Source organism: Ovis aries, chromosome 13 (genome assembly GCF_016772045.2).
Source record: "Ovis aries strain OAR_USU_Benz2616 breed Rambouillet chromosome 13, ARS-UI_Ramb_v3.0, whole genome shotgun sequence".
Classification (NCBI taxonomy): domain Eukaryota; kingdom Metazoa; phylum Chordata; class Mammalia; order Artiodactyla; family Bovidae; genus Ovis; species Ovis aries.
Window position 1 is genome coordinate 78,490,935 of NC_056066.1, and position 6,794 is coordinate 78,497,728.

The window sequence follows — 6,794 nt, forward strand, 5'->3', positions numbered from 1 at the left end:
CTGTTCCATAGAGTTTTCCCACAAACTGGGGCAGGGTGGGGCGGGGCGGCGTGGTCAGAGAAAGAACTGCCCTTTAGAAGTGAAGCAAGAGTGGGAAACCCAGCGCGCTCCGGGCCGGCGGAAGGTGTCAGCCGACCGCGGGGAAGTTGTGCGGCTAATGACCCAGCCCGCCCTCTTGCAGCATGGGGCCTGGCGGACCTGTGCACGCTGCCACGCCCCAGAGCCTCTGCAGACCCCAGACTGGGCTGGTGACCCCATGTCACACCGCAGCCCCACGTGTCCCTACGGCCTAACGGGGGTCACCCCACCGTGTCCCTGCCCCTCTTCACATGCGTTACCTAGCTTAACCTGGTCTTGACAGCCTGCCTGTGAGCCAGCTAGGGGTCACTGTGTCAGCCTCACTTCACAGAGAAGGAAACCAAGGCTTGAAAGATGTAGTGATTTGCCCAAGGTTGTCGAGCTGGAAAATGGCGGCGTCTAAATTTATCACCACTTGGTTCCATCTTTGTCTATGATCGGCCTCCTACTTCTCATTTCTACGAAACCAAATGATGAGTTTCTAGAGGAAAAGGATGGGTGCACAGGCTTCACTGTGTCCCCAGGGTTTTGCCAGAGTCTAGCACATGAGGCCGGGGTCTAGGACAATAATGATGGCTGGATGAATGAATTAACTTATGGAGGATGAATAGATGGATGGATGGATGGATGGATGGGTGAGTAAGTGGGTGAAATGAATAAATAAAAGGATGGATGATGGATGCATGGATATCGATGGATGAGTGGGTGGGTGGAATGCATGCAGGGAATGAATGTATGGCTGAATAGGTAAAAGAATTAATTAAATGATCATGAGAGGCCAAGGGCGCTAAGAGGATGCCTGTTTATTCCTGGACCTTGAATGCACCGTTAAGGAAGCTTGCAGACAGGCCGCTTTCAAGCCAAATCAGCCTTCAGACATGTTTTGTTTTGGCCATCCCAGGGTTTTTCATTTTTTAATTAATTGTCTTTATTTTAAAATTCTGGAAAAGGGAAAGGCTACCCACTCCAGTATTCTGGCCTGGAGAACTCCATGGACTATAGTCCAGGGGGTCGCAAAGCGTCGGCAACGACTGAGCAACTTTCAATTTCACTATTTTAAAATTAGGAAATTTCACATTAGAAATCTGGATCACTGGTTTCCCTGACAGCTCAGCTGGTAAAGAATCTGCCTGCAACGCAGGAGACCCCTGTTCAATTCCTGGGACGGGAAGATCCCCTGGAGAAGGGACAGGCTACCTACTCCAGTATGCTTGGGCTTCCCTGGTGGCTCAGACGGCGAAGAATCTGCCTGCAAATACAGGAGACCTGGGTTCAGTTCCTGAGTTGGGAAGATCCCTTGGAGGAGGGCATGGCAACACACTCCAGTATTCTTGCCTGGAGAATCCCATGGACAGAGGAGCCTGGAGGGCTACAGCCCATGGGGTCGCCAAGAGTCGGACACACCTGAGCAAGGATACGATCCTTGCAAAATTGGGCCAGCTCACGTGCCAGGAAGCAATGGGCCAGGACTGACAGGGCCGAGCCACCTGGGACCACAGTCTCCACCGCTCCCCAGCGCATCTCTGATGTTGAGGCTGGGTGTCGGCTGCCATTTATTACGGCACTTCAGGCTGGTGATCTTCTCATAGTATAATTGCAATGAAAATGAAACATCTGGTGTACCCGGGTGTCCATCAAAAGTAGGGAAATGAAAACACGTAGAAAGAAAACTGGGAGAGATGTTATTTGTTTGTGAATGTTCCTATGGATCTGATGCGCACACAATGCATGCCTTCCTGAGGGTCCGTAGACCACGGCACCTAAGGGCACAGGTGCGGAGCTTGAGGACCGGCCCGGCCCAGGGCTGCTGGCTGCTGGCTGCGCGGCCTTGGGCAAGCCGCCGAGCCTCTCTGGGCTTCAGTTTCCCCGTCTCTAAGGCAGAGATGGAGTCAGTTCCCACCTCAGGGTATTAATGAGTTCCCGCATGAGAAACTCCCTGTGTGTGTGAGCCAGGACTAACTTTGGTTGTTTTGTGTGACCTGTACAACAGGGGTTCTAGACCCAGGGCCATTTGGCAATGCCTAACGCCTTAGGCTGCCACAGCGCGTCCCTTCCAGGCTGCGGCCAGTTAGACAAGGGGTGTGTCCCTAGCGCCTCCCAGTGGCTTGATACCGAAACTGCAGGAAGCTCTCCAGCCCGGGGTGGTGGTGGGGAATAGAGATTGACCCCAGGGCCATCTGCATCCAGACTCAGCGGGAATGTGGAGATTTAAAGTCATGAAAGATGGTAGCAAAGGCTTAGGAGACAAAATGACATGGGTTTGGATCCCAGCTCTCCCACAGAGCAGCAGGGAGACCTTGAACAAATCTATGACCCCTCTGGACCTCAGTTTCCTCAGCTGTAAAATGGGGATGATGTTACACCAGTGTTGTGGGTAGGATTATATTAAGTAACATACATAAACAGATGGCGCCTACTGGATGCTTCATAATCCTCCTCTCTGACACGGGTGTTCACCTAGATCCAGAGCCATGGGGATGAGCTTCCAATATACCCAGAATGATTTAAAAATAATTCTCAAATAGTTTTGCTAGAGGAGTGAGATGTGATGGGGGGTGGGAGGTTCAAGAGGGAAGGGAGATATGTGTACTTATGCTGATTCATATTGTCGTTGACAGAAATCAGCACAACATTATAAAGGAATTGTCTTCCAATTAAAAATAAATTTAAAAAATAATTTTGCTTCAAAGGCACATTTAAAATACGGAACGGGATCCACAACATATTGTCAAATAACCTCAGGCCTGAAAAACATGGTGCAGAAGGGGATTTCTGGCAACAGATCTGGATTTCAGAATACATACATGTGTAACATCTGCGAGAGACAAAGACCTAATTTTCTTAGTATATAAAGAGCTCTTGCAGATGAAGAGACAATTATCCGATAGAAATGTGGGCAAAGGATGTGAATGCTTTACTACCAGAAAAGAGACACAAACGGCCTTTAGATATGTTTTTTAATTCCCCAACCTAAAGGAAGACTATGGGGATTACAACCACGGTGAACACATTTTTCCCCGATAGGCAAAGCCAAGATGGAGCGGTCGGATAATAGTTGGCGTTGGCTGGAGTGTGGGGAAACCAGGGCTCACGTCAGTCACTGCCCTGAATGTCAGTTGGTAGGCATGACCTCAGAAAGCATTTAGACAGTAAGTGTTAAAATTTAAAAATGCACCTGCCCTATGACTGGGCGGTTCAGGGGCTAAGAATTCATCCCTACGGAAATAGATCCGCATACACGGAAAGACTCTTGTGAAAGGAATACTAAGCACAGCATTGTTTGCTGCAGCAAAACACTGGAATCAGCTACATGGTATCATCGGGGACTGGTTAGATAAATTATGATATTCAGACAATGGAATGTGTGGAGAATGCTCTCCTAGTGCTGATCTGGAAAGATCTCCAAGGTACATTATTAAGTAAAAAACAAAACCAGCGCCGAGCAGGGGGTACAGTATACTTCTCTGTAGAGAAACAGCTACAGGAATCCGTGTACACATTTGCTTATCTACACTCTGGATATCTCTGCAATGATCCCCAAGAAACGATAGCCAGGATGACTTCCTGACAGAGACTCTTGGAGATTTGGAGCTGGAGAGCAGGGCTAAAGGATTGCTGCTGTTTAGCCAGGCCCCTCTGTCCATGGGATTTCCCAGGCAAGAATACTGGAGGGGGTTACCATTTCCTCCTCCAAGGAACTTTCCCAACCCAGGGATCATTGGCAGGTGGATTCTTTATCACTGGGCCACCAGGGAAGACAGGGGTTAAGGATTAGACAGGGAATATCCACTGTAAATCTTGTGGTACCTTTTCAACTACTTTTCATGCAAATATGTTTTCTTATGAATATTTTTTTAGTTTTTCATCCTTTAAATTAGACGAGAGGGAGAAATGCCCGCAAGGATATGCTCCAAAATGTCTGCAGCTCTTACCTATGGGTGACTGATGGGGATTTGCAGTGACTTTTATTATCTCATTTTTACTCAGATGGATTTTCTGATTTTTAAAAAATAATTATCAAAGGATATTTGGTATTAATAACTTCAAAAATTCTTTAAAAGTAGACTCTCCGTGTCCTTTTGTTAGCCAGGGGGAAACTAACCTCTACATTGAAAAGCAACAACAGAATATGTACACTCCCCTAAAGAGTCCAATTATCGTCACTGCCAAGAACATCATGGAGCCACATTCCACAAAAAGCGAAGATTGATACAGTCATCCTACTGTGGGCGTGTGTCGCTCAGTCACGTACAGCTGTTTGTGACCCCGTGACTGTTGCCCGCCAGGCTCCTCCGTCCAGGGGATTCTCCAGGCAAGAATACTGGAGGGCGTTGCCATTTCCTTCTCCAGGGGATCTTCCCGACCCAGGGATCGAACCCCGGTCTCCTGCATTACAGGGGGATTCTGTACCATCAAAACTGCTAGTGGGGCTTGAATCAGCTTCAGATCTGTCACTTATTAGCTGGGCACATCAGTTCAGCTCCCTTGGCCTCACTTTTCTCGTCCACAGCATGGGAACACCGCAGCGCCGCTAGCGGACTTGACTGAGATGGTGCCGGTCGAGTTCCTCTCCTGGCTCAGGGTGGACTCAGTGAGACCTAGTTTTTATTTCAGAAAAACAAAACAGGCAGGAATTGTGCACATTCACGAGAAGGACAGGATAGGGGCCCTTTGCCTTCTTCAGGATTAGTTTGTAAGTAGCTCTGCCCAGAGTCCCCAGTACTTGGCCCATCTCTGCTGGGCAGTCTTCCTACAGCTTGGAAAGAGTGACACCAAGTGGCCAAGACCAAAAGTACACCTTCAGGCCTCAGGCTTATTGCTAGCCTGGGAGGGTCTCCCTGTCCCCTCCACCGGTGGTCTTGAGCAAGGTGCTGAACCTCTCTGGATCTCATTTTTCTCAGCTGTAAAGTGGAGACAAATGTGCTTTTGTGGTAGGGCAGAACCGAGATGTGAATAGGGTAATCCAGGGACATCATCTCCAGGCCGCTCTACTATACAGCAAACACCTGGGAGAACGCAGCTGTCACTATGATCACTCTCTCAAGCTTCTAGTCTTCTACATGGTCCTCCAGAGTGAGTCTAAATCAGAATCTCCCAAAGTATAGACCAAATACCAGTGATGCTTCACGGGAAGATTTTAGTAGGCCCAGGGCTGCTCCATCCAATAACACTCCATTTCCTTTTGAATGTTCTTGTTACATCTAGGTAACAGTTTGATTTAGGTCATACCTGAATGGTCTAGTGGTTTTCCCTGTTTTCTTCAATTTAAGTCTGAATTTGGCAATAAGGAGTTCATGATCTGAGCCACAGTCAACTCCCGGTCTTGTTTTTGCTGACTGTATAGAGCTTCTCCATCTTTGGCTGCAAAGAATATAATCAATCTGATTTCAGTATTGACCATCTGGTGATGTCCATGTGTAGAGTCTTCTCTTGTGTTGTTGGAAGAGGACAATGCCAAAGAATGCTCAAACTACTGCACAATTGCACTCATCTCACACGCTAGTAAAGTAATGCTCAAAATTCTCCAAGCCAGGCTTCAGCAATATGCGAACCATGAACTTCCAGATGTCCAAGCTGATTTTAGAAAAGGCAGAAGAACCAGAGATCAAATTGCCAACATCCGCTGGATCATGGAAAAAGCAAGAGAGTTCCAGAAAAACATCTATTTCTGCTTTATTGACTATGCCAAAGCCTTTGACTGTGTGGATCACAAGAAACTGTGGGAAATTCTGAGAGAGATGGGAATACCAGACCACCTGAACTGCCTCTTGAGAAACCTGTATGCAGGTCAGGAAGCAACAATTAGAACTGGACATGGAACAACAGACTGGTTCCAAATAGGAGAAGGAGTACGTCAAGGCTGTATATTGTCACCCTGCTTATTTAACTTCTATGCAGAGTTCATCATGAGAAACGCTGGGCTGGAAGAAACACAAGCTGGAATCAAGATTGCTGGGAGAAACATCAATAACCTCAGATATGCAGATGACACCATCCTTATGGCAGAAAATGAAGAGGAACTAAAAAGCCTCTTAAGGAAAGTGAAAGAGGAGAGTCAAAAAGTTGGCTTAAAGCTCAACATTCAGAAAACGAAGATCATGGCATCCGGTCCCATCATTTCATGGGAAATAGATGGGGAAACAGTGGAAACAGTGGCAGACTTTATTGTTTTGGGCTCCAAAATCACTGGCAGATGGTGACTGCAGCCATGAAATTAAAAGACGCTTACTCCTTGGAAGGAAAGTTATGACCAACCTAGATAACATTTGAGAAGCAGAGACATTACTTTGCCAACAAAGGTCTGTCTAGTCAAGGCTATGGTTTTCCCGTTAGTCATGTATGGATGTGAAAGTTGGACTGTGAAGAAAGCTGAGCACCGAAGAATTGATGCTTTTGAACTGTGGTGTTGGAGAGGACACTTGAGAGTCCCTTGGACTGCAAGGAGATCCAACCAGTCCATTCTGAAGGAGATCAGTCCTGGGTGTTCTTTGGGAAGAATGATGCTAAAGCTGAAACTCCAGTACTTTGGCCACCTCATGTGAAGAGTTGACTCATTGGAAAAGACTCTGATGCTGGGAGGGATTGGGGGCAGGAGGAGAAGGGGACAACAGATGAGATGGCTGGATGGCATCACCGACTCGATGGACGTGAGTTTGAGTGAACTCCAGGAGTTGGTGCTGGACAGGGAGGCCTGGCGTGCTGCGATTCATGGGGTC